The sequence below is a fragment of the Chamaea fasciata genome, unplaced genomic scaffold, assembly GCF_029207755.1.
Source record: "Chamaea fasciata isolate MVZ Bird 193981 ecotype frontalis unplaced genomic scaffold, bChaFas1.0.hap1 SCAF_2, whole genome shotgun sequence".
NCBI lineage: Eukaryota > Metazoa > Chordata > Aves > Passeriformes > Sylviidae > Chamaea > Chamaea fasciata.
This window is the reverse complement of record NW_027094087.1, coordinates 7740284-7758330: the sequence shown is the minus strand read 5'-3', so window position 1 is coordinate 7758330 and position 18047 is coordinate 7740284. Positions and strand designations below refer to the sequence as shown.

The window sequence follows — 18047 nt, the reverse complement described above, 5'->3', positions numbered from 1 at the left end:
AACTGTAGACTAAAAAAAATGTTGTTTTCACATTAGAATTATTTGACTTCATGAAAGCTCTCTTCACTGAAATTTTCTGTAATAATATTATTTTTTAATGACACTGAGAAAATTTCAGGTTTTAGAGTGAAATATTATATTTCAAACGTAAGCCTACAAGCAGAAAAAGAGGGTGGAAAAGCTTTTAACTAAACAGCCAAACCCTTACGGTCAGAGCTCCCTGTGGAGCTCTGTCACATACAGAGATTAGAAAGAAGTCGTAGTCTACCAGTTAAGTAAATGCAAGAGAGAGGTATGGAAAAACAAAGTGTTGGATTCATGCATGACATACCTTCACAGTGAGGGTGAGTGCCATCAGGTATGTTCCTGGGATTCATCTCTTCCCTGAAACTTTATGGTTGGGGTAAACTGACCTTGGCTAAAGATCAAAATTTATTTTTGAATAAAATAGTTGGGTAATGAGAAAAAAGGACAATAATTAAAACTGTCCCTCTGTCACCCCTCTTGTTTCTCCTAGGCTCATCTCTATCACTTCATCCTCAACTCCTGTACCTCTGGTATCCCACCTTTCCCTGGAGTGGTGCAAGGGGATGGGGAATTGGAGATTGTAGTCAGCCCATGAGAGCTTTTCTATGCCTCTCCTTCCTCTTCCTCATGCTGTCCCTCTGCTCCAGAGTAGTTAGTTCCTGTGGGTTGTAGTCATTCAGGATTAGCCTGCTCCTGCATGGACTACAGATTTCTCCAGGGAGCATCCCCCTGGTGCCCTCCATGGGCTGCAGTATGGATTCCTGCTCTTCAGCATAGTTCTCTCCACGGGATGCAGGGGAATCTGCTCAGGCGCCTGAAGCATCTCTTCTGTCTCCTCCTCCTTCACCTCCTTTATCTCACATTATAATGACAAAGTAAACCTTGAAGTGAAAGTGTTATTTTTCTGGTTTTGTTTAAAGAAGCAAAATCAAAGGGCTGCCCCCTCGGCTTTGTGTTGGAAGTAACATTCAGTCTCGTGTTCGTGGCAGAAAGTAAAAGTGAAGAAACAATGGGAGTCTGAAACCACATTAGTAAAATGATTTACAGAGTAAACCTGTAAATAAAATAAATATTTTTATCTCTTAAATATTAATAGATGGATGTTCTGAGGGCCTGAGCCTGCAAATCCTCATTTCAGTCTTGGAGCCATACCATGAATAACATTTAGAGCAGCATGTAACACCTTGGCCATTAATTGCTGTTAACTCTGCCATTAAGAGCTGTCAAGCTGTTTGCAACAGAAGAGCAGCCATATGAGTGATAGGGGAAATTAAAAGAATGAGAATGGAAGGAACTTAGAGTTTTTGTGTGCAGTGTGAGAAAACGGTTGAAATGAGAAAAAACAAAGTATAATATTTTGTAGGATACAGGTAATTGTGATAGAAAATGGCTTATTACTATTATTATTTCTAGTTGCTGAGATAGTAGAGGCACAGGTACAACACAAAAAGAAAATTTAAAATGCAACATGTGTGGGAGATTTCACCTCTTCATATTAAACTCATTTATGCATTTTTGAACATCCAAAAGTGTCAGGTGGCACTGAATGCTCCCAGGAGCCATGCAACTCTTCAATGTGTAGGCATTAAATATGTATTAAGTTTACAGCTCTGTCCCAACAGACTGAACAAGTGACTGGTGTCACTGTAGTTTTCTTCACTCTTACAATTATGTCTGCTGACGTTTAGATAATATAGGATTCATCATCCAAACTGGTCATCTCTGAGGAAACATTAACTACAAGTAGGACAAGGAGAATGAAATAAGTGTATTTGTAAAGATATCAAGGTCTAACATAATTATTTATTGCTGGAGTAGATTTTGATGAGTCAACGTACATCAGATTTAGTTACTTGGTGGTCTCTCATTGGTTAGGGTCAGGCAATTTGACACATCTCATAATCTGACAGACACTTAAAACAATGTCTCATTTCACCATGAAGATCTTGAGATGAACGCCAGATACTATGGAGTGTATGGAATGTTACATTCACATGCACTTGGGTTTGTATTGAGAGAAAGGCCATTTAAGAAAAAAAAAAAAAAAAAAAAAAAAAAAACCAAAAAAAAACCTCAAAGAACCTCCCCCAAAATAAACCACCCAAAAGAATACAATCAGATTTCAGATGGTGTGTATTTAATTACAAAAAAAAAAATCTTGCTGTTTTTAGAAATCTACTGAAATAATCTGCAAAACACCATATGTATTTTAGACAGCTTTAGAGGAAAGGTGTTTGGAACAGGCTCAAAACAAGGCCCGAGGCCCAGGGATGTCATGGGTTTTCCCTCTCTGGGGACATTCCAAACCCACCTGGATGCATTCCTGTGTAACCTGCCACAGGTAACCCTCCCTTGGCAGGGGATTGGACTGGATGGTCTCCAGGGATCCCTTCCAACCCCAAAAATTTCATGCTTTCTGGACAAGTCTATAAAACAGTAATGTAGGTGAAGAGTGAAAAAATGAGTAGGATGAGCAGAGGTGACTTTTAAGCACCAGTAGAGCTGTGAATGCTTTTTAATCTACAAATGTTGTGGTCAGAAAGATGAGTCTAAAAGTCATATTTTGGTTAAAAATATTTTGATTTTTTTTTTAAAATTCAAAATATTGTCTTTATAAGATTCTATTTTCCTGTCAATCAGATGAATGTTTTCTGCCCTTAAGAACTTAGAAACTCACCAGAAAATTGTCTTTACCGTTCAAGTTATTGCTGGGTGAAAATATCCCTAATCCTCCTTCAGCAAAACATAATTTCATAAGGAGACCAAAGTGAAGTTTTAATCCTGCTTTCATAGTAAATTGAATAGCCTAAATGTAAATGTTTTCAACTTATGCAAAGGTTTAAGTATTTCCTTGCCCTGAGATGGGTTAAATATGTACTTAATTATCTTCCTGAAGTGAGCAATTTCTTTAATAACTTAACCAAACAACATGCAGCTCTTTAAAACACATATGTGCACTATGGGATCCTCATGTCTCCCTTTAAAACATCTGGTTTAGGGTTGTCTGCTCTGCAAGGATAACTAATATTCTGGTTGTGCTTTTCAACTGTCTAACTGTTAGATAATTTAACATTGTTTTGATACCTAAGGCTGTACTGAAACCAGCATTCTTCATAAAATTACTCTGGACAAAAGTATTTGGAAGCACCTCAACTTATCATGAATTCTTCTGTTCTTATTTCCTTGGTGTATTGCAGGTGACGTTTGCGTTAGTGCTGCTGAGCTGGTGTAATGCAAGGAGGGACACATCATGAAATGGAAACATTATCCTTTTCTGGCTGTTGTAGCTGTATTCAGCCTTTCCAGATGCCAGCAGTTACTGGGTCAGCTCATTCCAGGTAGGTACCTCTCACTTAAACATAAATGTTCATGGGGTTTTTTTGCTGTCCGTGTGAGTGTGTGCACGAATATACCTGAAGTTTTCTCTGGGTGTTAAAACGTGTGTATGTGTGGAGTTAAGAAAGTTGTGAGCGCACCTGCTGGGGTAGCACACAGAATTTGGTAATTTAATTGTATTGTCTGTGCTGTAATGACTGGGATTTTTTTGACTGCAAAGGAAAATATAGAAAAGGAGTGGCATGGAAATATAAGTATGGCAAGGTTAAGGTGGCTGTAAATAAAGCATTCCTTTGATTAGCACGGTCGGTGGGGGGAAGATAGAGAGTGCAGGAACAGACTTGAATATCAAAGAGAATTGGAAATCTATAGAGAAACTTCTGGAAGAAAGAGCAAAATGGCAACTGGGGAATGCTGAAATACAGTGTTTCAGTGAGGCCCAAAGATCAGGGATTGTCCTGGTGCTTGCATGTGGTAATTCTTACCAGTGCAGAGAGGAGTAGTGTGTATAAAAATGGCAAGATGCTGTCCAACTTAATGAAGAAGGTGGTGGTAAAACAGGGAACATGTATCACTTCAGCAAATAGTGGATTTTTTTTTTCTAGTAACACAAAGGAAACAAAATGTTTTATTTTATTGAGTTTTTGTTTAAGAATAAATCTCTAAAAGCAGCTTTCAAATAATTCTGAATAATTTCTCAATGTTTATGAAGAAAAATCTAAACACACTATGCCCAGTTCCGCTAATGATGTACAACCTTTCAGGAAAACACAACAACTATATAGGAAAAAAAAAGTGACATGCTGGTCTTAACTGGTTGCTTTTTCTGCTTTCAGTCTGAATAATAATTTAGAAGACTTTACTGGCTGAATTTCTGATTTGAATATATTGTGAATGCAGAGTTTTGTGGCTGTTCCCCATATCTCTAGGCAACTAGCTCAAATATAGACAACTAAATGAAAAGAGAGAGGAAAAAGGTTTCCTCAAGGACTTGTTCACCTGTATTTGAATGGTAGTTCATAGAAAATAAAATAAGGAAATGAATTGGGTTGGGAATTTTTTGTTGTTTTTGTGGGGTTTTTTGTTTTTGTTTTTTTTTTTCCCGCTGGTTTTCTTGGTTTCAAATGCAGAAAGACTCCAGAATAAAGGAAGATGTAAGTTAAAATTATCATTTTAAAAGTTTGACCTCGGACTTCAAACATAATCTCAAAGCAATTTACCTGTCACAAAGACATCTACTGCTCATTTTAAAACGAATGCCTGCAGATCCAAATGTATTTGCATGATAGCTACCTCCATCCACTTGCATTGGTTTCAATTTAGTCATAGTCTTGTAGTCTTTACTAAAATAACTGTTTTCATTGTATTACTTTTCCCGTGAAATTAGTTTCAGAATAAATCACAGGTGGCATTTTGATTTTTGTCCCTGCTTTGTAATTTTCATCACAGCCCTCAGACTTGAACCAAGAGATTACTGTACTTGGCCAGACATCAGCATGCTGAGCCTTGCTGGCAGGGTGCCAGGAGTGTGATTATCACAAAAGATCAAATAAAGCAGGATTTTTTTTTTTCCCTTTAAGCAGTTCATCCCATTCATTTTGCTCTTTTCATGTCTATTCCTTACAAAGGCATGTCTCTTTTAATTTTTTTTAATGTAGAAAAAGAGAACTGTGAAAAATCTCAAACTTTTTCCTTAATTTAATGAGGGAAAATGAAATAATGATTCTTTAGAATTCTGCTGTAGCCATTAAAAAAAAAAAATTAAAAATCAATAGAGCAATAGGTAAGAGCTTTTCCTGAGGATTGCTAAAGGCACTAAGCAGCTGAAATGACTGTCATATAGTACTGCTAAATTGCAATATTTTATTACAATTAAAAACACGTTTTTCAAATAACAAATTAAATGGAATTTTTATATCATGTTATTATAAACCTTTAAAAATGAAATGTTATGGTTTCAAAGTCTCAAATTCTGTCTTACGTAAAAATTGAAATTATTCCAGCCTTACTGATGACATAGTTTGTCATATGAAATTAACGTTATCAAAAATGTGTTAGAGCTTACCTTCATATCTGGAATATTCAGCTTCAGTAAAGTGTGATGAATTTTAATAGTCATCTTATAACTTGCAAGCATTTATTGTAGTTTTTGCTGAATCTTTTCATGTATTCTTGCGGAGTCTCACTATTTTGCATATGGGGTCCACAGGGAAGCACTGTCTCCCCCCTTTATTAAAATCATGGCTGAGCCTTTCATCTCATGTCATTACATCTTACCTCTAATTCACATATAAAATACACTCACAATTCCACTATGGCTGTCTCCTGAGGCATAAAGTATCTCTGCCTTGGCACATCTTTATTTAATCAGGGTTTGAATGTTATCTGGGAAAGATGTGATTTTTTTTTCCTTGCCAGTTTCTCTGCATATTTAAAGGCTGAAAAATTGATAGTTGATTTTAAAGTGCGCTGATCTAAGAAAACATGGCATTAACGCATGTTGTATTATATTTAGAAGTATATGTTAAGTTGTGTTTTCAGTTAAGCCTTTAAAGTGTTTTAAAGTTACCTGTTACTAGATTGTCAAAAAAAGAAAAAAACAAACCCCATCGAAAACCCAAAACTATGCATCTGACATACAGCAAAAGATGTAAATAATTTAAACAGATTTTTTTTTTTCTTATTTTCAACATCAATAGCTGCAAGTTTACAAGTTTTTGGGCTGCTAATAAAGAAAACAGGAGAATTCCTGCTGAGTTTGTCTGGGTTTGGAACCTGGTTCTTTAACAGTGGGTGTTGTGGAAGGTCTCATCATCTGAACTGGAGCAGGTGCCACTTGTGTTGTGTCATCAATCCTTGGGCTTCACAGAGATACCAGCACAAAGAAAGTCTTGTAAAAACATGACAAATTTGTCAGCAATGCTGAAAACAAAGAAAAAATTTGAATGCTCCTGATAGAGTATAATAGATTTTATAATAGAATTCTCTGTAGGTCTTAGGGAGAAGAGGATAAGGAAAATACCTCTTTTTGAACTCAGATTTTCGAGAAATTTGTGACGGGAGCTTCTAGACCTCTGTGGTTTACATACTGTGCATTGTTTCTCCAGAAACTATGTTTCCTTTAAGAGATATGTATATATATAACATAGCAAAATATATATAAAACATACATCATGAAATATAAATCTGAGAAATCATTCATGGCAGTAAGTGTAAAAAGACATAAAATAAACAACTCTCTTTGGCAGTCATAGTGGCTTACTAAAGAGGATCAGTTCAGGATTTGACTTTTCTTGGGGCAGAAAGTAATATTTTAAATTTCCTTATCCCTAATGCTTCCTGGCTTATTACTGAAACACTACAGGAAATAAATTCACCATTGTACCTTGTTTGCCTGTTTTCAACAGGAGACGGTTGTTCGTAATGAAACTCCCATAAATTCAGATTTCTTACTATAGCATCTTAGAGGCAGTGTAAAAGAATGGAATCTGAATAGTCTTTCATTATACTTTTTGTCAAGTCAATCATAATTCAAAAACATAAGTAACTAAATTGTTTGGTATCATCTTTTTTCTTTTTTTCTTTTTAATTAGTGTTAGTTTTTAGTACTCAAAACTTTGTCATCTGGCTAGAGAAAACAAGATTTGTGTTTTTGACCAATTCTAACACTACTGAACTTGTTCTCAGAATATGATGCTTAGGATTTATATCTCTGATTGATACACTTTGACAAGAAACTCCACATTCTTCTAATTTCTCTGCAACCTGTGAAGGTATATTGAATAAAAGTTTCCTAGCACTGTCAGATCTTAATTTTGCTGCTTCATAAAGAAAACCAGAGTCTTGTAATGTGCCTTCAGGCATTTTTCTGTACTTTTAAAGTGCTTGAATGGCTTTTCAGTCAAATATTCAAAAGAAAACTGTTAATGACTGAATAAGGCACTGAATAGTTCAGGTGAAGAATTTAGCTAGTTTTGTGGTTAGGCAGGTCTTTTTCTGAGAATAATGTTTAAAAAAGGGAATGTTCAGCTAAACTCAGAGACCAACCCATAGTTTATCTACTGGCTGTCTTTTGGCATAGGCTGAGAGTCAAAAAGAACTGAATGCTTAAATTTCATGATCCTGAAGATGTAAAGGAAGAGTGAAGACTCACTGAGCTAAGAAAATTAGGTGATCTTGGCACTTCTTGAAGAGTGATGGATATGGATTCAAATTCCTTCACTTGGGAGTTACTTGAGGATAGTTTTCACCTTTTATGAGCAAGTAGAAAGATCTGCAAGATCCAATAGCAAAGCTCATATAAAAAGAAAAAAAAGGCTTTGTGGTTTTTTTTCATAAACTTGTATTATTTGAAAGTAAAATGATGTTGGTAGCTATTCTGCTATGAGCCAGTAAGCATTCTAAAGGCTTGATTTTTAGGTCACAGGGAAAATAAAGGCAAAGGGCAGAAGAAAAAAAAAAAAAATCCAAACAAAACTTTGTCTCTGAGAAGATGCAGCTTTATCTAAGCTATAAATCCCAGAGTAATATTAACTCTGAAGAAGGAAGGATACCATTTGAGCGAGTCAGATTTTTAAAAATACTTCCTCAAATTCCATGCACCTTCCATTTCTGCCCGTGAATCTGAGTCCAAACAAAGAGAACATTTATCTGTTCTTTGTTCAATACATACATGTAGATATGAGTGGAAGTGAGTAGCTCAGATGTAGGAACACCCATGGAATCTGGGCAGTCATTAGGTTGGAAGGCGCATGGAAGCCATTTAATCTGCACTGGATGCACTCTTTCTTTTCTTTTCCTTCCATGTGCATTTATGAATAACAACAGGAGCGAGTCCATCCCCCTTGCCCTGCTGACTGTGCTTTCACTAAAGCACCCCACTATGCTGGTAGCCTTATGTAGATCAAGGGCACAGTGCCAGCTCAAATCCAGCTCACCTACCAGGCTCCCAAATTCATCTCTGAACTTTCCATCACATAACTTCTATGTAGAGAACATAATAATGGAGGATCTGTTCTGCTGACAGGCTGGAGAGACAAGAAATACTGTGTTTTGGTTCATGTTCTCTGGTAATTTTGTTTTCACAGGCTTTATGAAATGTCACTCTTGGCCATAAATTACATTTTAGTGATCCTAATTTAATATAACAGTGACAAATGCATCTGTAAGTGATGTGCATCAAGGGATGATGATTTAATGTATTGCTTCCACTTGTAAGTGCCACCAAGTTTGTAGGTTGTGGAAGTCAAGGTTGAATTCAGGGAGCATAGGCAGACAGTTTAGGCCTTACTGGGGTCAAGGAACACATAGAAAGATGTGCTTCTATCATGCACATCCAATTAACTTGAAACAGGAAATTGTTGTCAGTTCAGAACTGAAAAAGTAAACCAAACCCCAAATAAAACACCCCTTGCATTTTGGCCTAGACCCTCCAAAGAAAGGGTTTTATTTAGGCTGAGTAAATAAAAGGAAAGTTAAGAAATTGAAAAAACCTGGAATCTCTGCTGTGGTAAAGACCAAGTTTTTCTTCACATCTGCCTCTTCCTTCGCTCCTATCCCTGCAAAGTGCATAGGCCATCCTTAAACCTCTTGCAGAAAGGAAGAACTACCACCTGAGATCATCTCAATTCATCACTGCTTTTTTTGTATGCATGTGCATATGGCTTTGTAAATATGCATAATGGCATACAATTATCTGTTAGTAACTCTTAAGACTGGAAAGTCATCTTGCCTCTTGGAGCATTCAGCTTTCTTTGAAGTGCAGAGCAGTATGTCATTCTTCCTTGTAGAATATTTTTAAAATGTCGTAATAGTCGTGGGCTAATGCTCGATCCCATTATGTTGCGATACAATGTATTTGTTATCCAGGAAATATTATAATGCTTCCATGGTATGGTATTACCATGCATAATTTCCATTATGGCTGTACAAATGAGATTACTTAATAACACAAGAGATAATAATTTTTTGTTATCAGGAAATGAAAGGCATGTAGTAAATCTTGGATAATATTTTTAGTTAATATACCTACCTAAAAATCATGTAATTTTTTGGTCATTTTTTTCTGCTGATAGAAGTAAAAGCAAACAGCTATTTTTTTTTATTAATTTCAGGCATTCTGACCAAATTTTAAATATTTTCTGACTTGATTATATGCCAGCTAATTTTTACAGTTATGTCATTTACCTGTCTTTTTCAAAGTATTCAGATTTTTGTACTCAGATTTCACATTTGTGGGCTTTTTTTGTGTGACCTTAGGTTTTTCCTGTTGGCTGGTAGATTTAGTTTAGTCTTTTTTTTAAATTGTTTTGGGCTTTTTGTGATTATTTTTTTTTCTGCCTCTTCTCCCCACTGGAGAGGATGACAAAGGTTTCGAATTCCTGTTAGGAGAAATGTTGTGCCTGCAAAGAGGACATATATTAAAAAGGGGAAAAAAAATCCCAGCACGTGCCTTGCTTTCCTGAGATTGTCACTGTGTACACTGAGGTCTTAATAAATAAAAAGATTGCCAGCTGTACTTCAATTCACAGCTTCTTTATTAGCCTTTAAAAAGAAATAAATAAAGCATGACGCTTTATTTAATTGTCTGAATAGATGGAGACAAACCAAGAGGCACAGTCAGCTGCAAGACACTTAATGAAGAAATCCCTATTTTTAATCTAGCTGTAGAAGACACAACTCTTGTGCTTTGATGATGTGGCCTTTGTGATGAACCTGGCTGGCAAAACCACATGTGCTGCACCGTCTCCCTAATTAAGTCATCAAAATGCACTGGAGCAACCGGAGTGGCTTGGAGAAGTAATTTTAGTTCCTCTATTGCTTGGTTAATAGAAAGTGGCACTGTTCTAGATTATGACTGATAGAGGTGAGATGCTACAGCTGCTGTCATTGTTCCTGTAGGTAGGTGCTTTTATGAGCTGTTTCTGTGTGTGTAAGAAGGAACGCTTTGCTTTGTTTGTCTTTCTTTTACTTTTCAAGGATGTAATTTCAGAGGTATTTAATCCTTTTTTAAAATTATTTTTTCCTTGAGAAGCTGATGCCTGTGATTGTCCTCAAGATATACTGATACTCTACTTGTTTGGAATGCACTGACAGAGCATTCGCCAAAACTGATCTCAAAATTAGGATTTGGGAAGGCTGCCCACTAAGATAAATTTAAGGGGTTCTTTTTAAGAAGAAAAAGATTTCAATTACAATCATGAAGATATAAAAAAGTTTGAGTATGTATGAGGACATAATCAGTTTTTCTAGATGGACTTGGTTGGCCACAGCTGAAGATTTTGTAAATATTTAGACCACAATCTGAAGCTTTTATTGGTAAAATTTTTGGTAAATGTTCATTCTGTCTATTGTGAATAGTTTTACTTGAAGCTCTTAGCCTCTTGGAGACAAAAATATGCCAATTATGAGAATTGCATAATCAGGTTTTGCCTACCTTTATAATGCATATTCATATGCATTATATACTTAGGTTGTAAGGCTTTCCTAGTTTACACAGCTCTGTGACACTCCCAGTTTGATGGCAAGTTTACTGTACAGGCACACTAGAATCTAAGAAAAACAAATTTGCTTAAATTCTTCTGTAAAGATTGTGTTTCATATGGTTAATGGCGACACTGGCATAAATGCTTTGCCTGCATTTGGAGAGAATATAAATAGAATTTTCCCAATAAGTTGTTCTATTCATCTTAAAATTAACAAGAATAAATGTTTCTTTCCATAATTTTTCAATTATCCTGAGAATAATTCTCAGTTAGAAAAGTAGAGCACAAAATTACATAGTCTCTCTTGACTCTAATATTTATTTTGATGATCAATCTGTTAATACTTCAAAGCAATTTCATGTCTTTAACATCAATTATAAAACTAATTTCAGTCATATCAGTAAAAGAATGTTACAATTTACAAGGGTGTTTTCACTTATGACTACTCAAGGGGTTACAGGAGACATATCTACACTTGCTAATTTATTTTCAGTGCTGTGAAATAGGGTGTCTAGAGATGCTTTATTAGATATTTTAATAAGTGTCAAACATATTTGTAGAATTCCTGCCCTGACAAAGGGTGATTTATATGCACCTGTGTCTGCATATGCAGAAAAAAAGTATCCTTTTGTCAGTCTGCCACCTTATTTTTGCAAAAATGAAACAGGAAATTACTCCCTTTTGGCTAATCTGAATTTTAAATCAAAGTGAAATTGGTGAAAGAAACAAGTCTTATTTTAAGCTTATTTCTCAACCTTAACTGCTAAGATTGACAATAACTTTATTCCAAGCATTTATACTGTGATGGTATTATCAGTACAGCATTGTGCAACTAACTATTGCTTCATCTTCTTTATTCCAACCATTTTTAATGCATTTTATAAACGTTCATGAAAGTCCTTTACTTTTCTCTAAAAGTAAAGGTTTAATAATTGCCACCTATTATTTTTGACCCAGGAGAAAACTTGTATATGGCCCATATTCAGAGGAATCAATACCTCACATTTGATAAATTTAGCAGTAGAAGGCTAGGTAGGTGCTGTGAGTTTCAGTGAGTTCCTATTTTTAATACACATTAAACGTGTTTCCTACATTAATTTTTTGTATACAAATGTTTAAAATAAAATGCCGAATATTCCCAGTATTTGAATATTATTATTATTAATAAATGTAATTTGTTTAACAGCTACCACTAAACCAGTCAGTCACATTTCCTCTGCTGCATGAAAACAAAGAAACACCTATCCTTTACAAATGTATTTTGCTCAAGGCATTGTCATATCTACCACAAAGATAAAAGAACCCTTAAAAGTGCGGGGAAGCACATCTGGTTAGCCATTTGCTGTTAAGTTCCCATGTTTAGACATTGCTTTAATTACATTTTGGGTCAGTTTTTCTTTGTGTTTGGTTTTGGTGGTGGGGTGTTTTTTTTTTTTTATTTTTTTGTTCTAATTCTCTCCCCAGTATTACCCTAAAGGTAAAATTTAACGATGTTATGTAGAACTTGGTTTTAAATCAGATCGTAAATGACCGAGGTTTTAATCCTACTTCATTTTGAAACACAGGCAACCACCAAGGTCACACTTTTAATATATGAAAATATGAAAATAAAAAGGTAGTTTATGGTAAGCAAAAAGGGGATGCTTCTGGGGTTTTGTTCTTCCATTTTCTCTGTCTTTGCAGAATGGATCAGCTATGCCTTTCAAGATTGCATTCATATGCAGTACTTACAGTAAGATTAAACAATTTCCAGTTCTCCTTACATCCACCTGCCACTTAAAAATAGAGATAAAAATTTAAATGATCTGTTCATATGTAATGCTGTTTCAGATAATATGCTTTGTTATATTCACCAAGGCACATTAAAGGTCATGGCACTGACCTAGCACAGAGCTGATCACTTGTGCTTTTTGAAGATACTTAACCATGTAAGTGTGCTGTCTTTGAGGGTATGTTGCTTAAAATGTCTGGGCTAGGTTAACTTTTGAAATTTGATGCACACTTACACTTCTTTGTTTGTTTGACCTGTAACACATCATGAAGCATCATGTTTTTGAAGTATGTGGTGCCCATGACCCCTTCTGTTCATCAGTTTCCACCATCTCTTTTTGCCTCCTCTCTTAAGTACATCTTTACTCATAAATGGGAGCAGATCCCTTGGATTTTATCTGCCTCTGAAATCAGGACTGGGCATTGTGCTGATTCAGAATTGGAGTTTCAACATGTTAGAACTTTAGGCTTCTAAATAGCCTAAGCAAATTTTTAGATTTGTTTACAATTTACGGTCTGAAATAGTTGTGATTTTCTTTCCTTCAGATGTCTTATTTACCTCAGCCACAGCACAAGGAAGGTAACATCTGCTTTTAAATTTCAGTGCTTTGGTGGCCTGTTTCTGAAATAACACTCATGGAGGGCTTTTGGTTTTAAGTTGGAGCTGTTGCAGTAGTAAGAGCTTCTTAGGCTTACTCTTACTCCTAAAACTTTGTTTTAGGACCTGGGATGAAGAAGGTAATTTGGATTGGTCTCATAAGTTAATCATGGCAATCTGACATACTGACCACAACTGCTGTGTGAATTTGATTAAAAATGTTCAACATACACAAACAATTCTGAATTTGAACTAAGATGCATGAAACTTACAGCTGGGAAGAGGACAATGATTACTGCCTACCTGGTTTATTTTCCATTCCTTTAAAGCTGGTTTTTTTTTTTTTTCTTTTTCTTTTTTTTTCAATGAAATTTCTCTGTCCTTGAAAGTGCTTGCTACATGGAGAGGTCAAAATGTTAACTTAGGTTCAGCTCTTTCCAGCATTCAGACAGCTTTCCCAAACTGAGCTCCCTGCTGTTGTGGCTAGATTACTTCTGGGACCTGAGTGAGCTTATTTAAAGCTAACCTGGCACCTTGACTATACATTGCAGTCTCTGTTCTTTCACTGTCTGCTGTCTTTATTTCATAGTGCTGCTTTTCTTGCAGGGCTCTGGTGTTTTGTCCTATTGTAGACATTTTAGAAGTTATAATACAGTCTGTAAATGAAATTTGCTTCTGATTCCTGGTTTCTTTTTTTTACCCCCCATATTCTATTATTAAAGGATTTTGTCTCCCATGGCTCTTGAAAGGATGTGCAGAGTGGTTTTCAAACGTTTTAGGTTGTGTGTGCTTTAGCAGGGAAGTCTGCATCCTCTAGTATTTCAAAGAAACTTTGTACAGTGAGGAAAAGGAGGGTCTGAGGTCAGTAGTAGCTTATGAAGGTATTCAGTTAGTGTCAAGTCTGACTTTGAGCTCTTGTTCTAAATATTGAACCTTTCTATTACTGCAGAGATTCCAATCAGTCTGTGTTGCAGTCACCTAGTAAGAAATAACTGAAATGCCTAGATCAGCACTTGCAGAGCAGTCTTTTGGGCTTATTCACAAAGACTGACACAACTAGAAACAAGCCAACTAGTCTACTCTCTTAAAAAAAAATTAAAAAAAAAAAACCCAAACCTAAATGAATGTGTGATGTACATGGCTGCAGTAATAATATGTTTCAAATTCATAAAAGCACATTTTTCCCCTGTTCTTTGAATCTGAAGGAAGATCTGCAGTAAAACTGCTCCATTCTGGCCAGTTGTGTAAAATCCTTATTCTGATGGTTGGTGGCATAAACATTCATGCAAGTAACTAAACATAAGCAGTATTTTAATACAATTCTAACAAAGTAAAAAAATTCCCCTGAAAGGCCACAGGACACTGACAGTCACTACTAAAACTTGTAAATTAATTGAATTCTGCCAAAATGATGAAAAGTGGCCTGAGTCATCTTCAGTTGAAGCCTTTGGCTTGCCTCCTATTTTAATGACTCCATTCAGCCTCATTGATGTGCATCCTGTTTCATTTCCCAGCTGTAAAACAATGGTTTGCTTCATTTTCACTGCAGAATTCTGCATTCTTACCTTGTGTATAATTCCTTGTGTTTGCTTTATCTCACATTTATCTACAGAAATATTTATTCTTTTTTTTTAGCCCGTTTGTCACTAAAATATGCAGGAGCAGCAAGATATGTTTATCAAATGCAAATATCTTTTGCTTTATTTTTTTTTCCTATTAAGTTCCAACCGTACAGTAAAGTTCTCCATCACTTTGAAAGTTTATTTCAGTCTTCATTAATAAATAAAATAATGAACTCCACTATAGTGATATCTCCACTTACTAGGACCTATCATTCGACTAGCTTAGTCATTTAGGTTGCAATTTTCTATGTTTTCAGATGAACCAAATTCATATTTATTTAATGTAGGAGAAGTGGTTCAGGGTTGTTGGCTTTTGTGTGGCTTGTAGTTTCTTTGTTTCCCAAACAAAGTTCAGATAAAAGGACTCTTTTACCTTTGCCTATAAGTCCTTAACACTTTGGAGCAAGGACTTAAAATTGGCCATGGGGCTTACATGATGTCTTCTTGTCAGTTCTTAGAAAATTTACTTTAAATGTACTCCAGTTGTTCATGCCCAGGAATTCTCATGTTCAGCAGCTGATGTTGTATTTGATATATTGGTGGAATTTGGAAAAAGACTTTGTGTTCTTAGATTAGAAAAAGAAAATCTTGTCAATCCTATGATCATTGCTTCTGAAGAGTAGGAGTTGGATTTTCTAGTAGTGATGAGGAAGATTACCCAATCTTTTGTGTTCCTAAGGTGATGCCAAATAAATTTCCAGGAAGGAGGTGCTGTATGGAAGAGCCAATCTGTTGGAATCAATGTGGAGATGTCAGAGGATGGTTGTATTAAAGGATTAGGAAAATAGAATATGCTGTGTCAGTTGAGTACATCTGTGCTCAAAACCTGTTTATTCATGTCGTTATCCTGTTTAGCACGACATGGGCTAGCATCTCATGCTATCATCTCTGTGTCCATGCTATCAAAACTCCTGCTGCAGGCATGTCACTGTGCACTTTGATATTTTGCGTGTGATTTAGCTTATCTGATAGTAGTGTACATCTGCAGGCTAATAATTTTTGCTGCTCTTCTCTCATTTTCCTTTAATTCTTCTTCCTTCACCAGTCTTGGAATCTGTTCACCAATTTTTTTGGATGTAACAGGAAAAGGGAATTTGAAGGGATGAGGCATTCACATGAGAATTGGGCCGTGCAGACAGAGTGCAGCAGGAATGAGTCACCACTGAAAGGATTTCAGAGGGTATTTCATAAAGAGCTGGGAATATCATGTTGGGAGAATGTAAGAGGAGAGAAGGATATGCTTTTTTGTATTTATGGCTTATGGAACAGTATCTTTTTCTGCAATATATCCCCCATCTTTGAGTGCACAGTGCTCCTGAACTGCAGTCAGGATAATATAAAAAACCTGTTGACTTTACCATGCCTCTCTCATGTCCTGTGCAACCACAGAAAACTGGAGCCCATCCATGCATTTGCCACAGGTATCCCAAGTGCTGCTGCACAAAAGACCTCAAATTGGCAACTCATAGGCATTAATAATCCACATCCCATTCTGTGGCTTATCTAATTTGATTTCCATGAACATATTTTCCATCAGGTCTGGGCACTTGCCATTAGAATTACGTATAATCACATTTTTCACCACAAAATAAGTTTAAGGTGTGAAATATTCTTTAAAAATGAGATCTTCCATTTCTCAGTTTATCTGTGCAGTCGGGGTCTTATGGGTGGTAGTTCCCTATACTTTCCATTTCTGTGTAAGGGAAGAAATAATATTGTACCTGAGGGAAAAGAAGTTCACATACTTTGAGGGTACAGTGTATTGTGGCAATCTTAAAATAATACAACAGAAAATTGTCCTATGTTGTTTCATTTTTTGTATATTTATTAATATTTTTTACAGATTTTAGGAGAAAAAGACAATAAGGGTTTGCCAATAATTAAGCTTCAGTACTGGTGCTATACAGAACTCTGAATGTAGCTGCTCAAAAACAGTGGCCTAACAGCACTGTAACTTTTATCTACAAACTTAACAAATATCAAAATATTTGGGGGGAAAAAATAACATTTTTGAGTAACATCTTAACCAAGAAATCTCATTGTCTTTTGTAGCACAATGCAAGATTGCAGTAAATTGTTTGGACCCGTCAAATATGCAGATTTTTCATCTCTGTGCTGACACTTGATGATCCTCATCCTTCAAACCAGCATCACAGACAAGTATATGTAATGGTGTAGATGCTTACATCTGAACTGATCCACGAGGCTCTACGTAATTTACCAGCCAATAAAGTGAGACAATTCAGAGTAGAGTTGAGGCATTCTAGGTGCACTCTTGGGTGCACACATTCTCTAGTTGTCTGTTTTCTCCCTCAACTAAACTAAAGACTGTGGGTTTACCTTTGGTCAGATAAATCCTATCCTCTGCTAATTCTCTTCTGGCAACTGGTCTGCCTCTAGACTAAACAGTGGATATGCTGTTGTGTATCTTGCACCTATTAGTCGTGTAATTATCCAAATGAAGGGTTGAGGCCAAGTGTTATATGGCTGTGCTGTAATCTGCATGCTCCTGTTTTCTTTCTAGGGAAACCGAAGTGTAGGAAAAATGTCCATGGTGCTTGCCTGAAGTTGGAGTCAGTCTGAGGTTGTACAACCAGACACACTTATTTTGTTGTTGCATAGAAGTCTTTTAATTTTAAATGTGAGACCTGTTCCATTGTCAGGCTGATAAGAGAGCTAAAGGTGATCTATTACAAGAAGAGTACTTTTTCTAACCTGTTCTAGCAGCAGCTCCAAATTATGTAGATGGTTTTTAGCACTAGTGCAGAAAGTGGAAATATTAGGGATTCATTAGCATTTCCCAAGGTAAGAAAGGCTGTGAGAAGACATGATATATTTCCATGGCATCTTTTGAACATGGTGCTCTAAGAAATGAGGAAATTTGAAAGTCTTTGTGAAGTCTTCAGCACCCTTGCATCCTCTTGGAAGTGATTCTAGAGTGAGTCTACTGAAGAGCTCGAATCATGAGTCACAAGCTTCAGCAGCTTTGTGAGAGCATCTTGGATCTCAGAAGAGGAAAGAGAGTTATGCCTGGAGCTTTACCTCTGGGCACAGTGCCTGAAAGTTAACCGGGCTCGGGAGCAAAAGCTCAGCCGTGTAAAGCTCAAGGAAATAAATTAGGGAGCAGTTATGAGGGCCTGAATTCATTCCAGCTTATGTTAAGTGGGGGCATCTGAGTTAGGGCACCCTTGTAGCCCAGGTGGATGTGGG

At 36.2% G+C, this 18047-nt stretch overlaps 1 long non-coding RNA gene across 3 annotated transcripts in view; it reads left to right on the top strand.

Annotated features, from left to right (window-relative positions):
* Window positions 1–17271, top strand: part of LOC136305013 (uncharacterized) — a 57997-nt gene extending 40726 nt beyond the window's left edge. The window contains exons 2-3 of one of the 3 annotated variants that reach the window (XR_010724977.1): window positions 3225–3365; window positions 16890–17271. This is a non-coding gene — a long non-coding RNA (uncharacterized lncRNA). Of the gene's footprint in view, window positions 1–3224; window positions 3366–4199; window positions 4465–10026; window positions 12029–16889 lie in introns of those variants that run through there. The other 2 variants (XR_010724971.1, XR_010724978.1) reach the window with 2 other exon arrangements.
* Window positions 17272–18047: the final 776 nt, after the last annotated feature.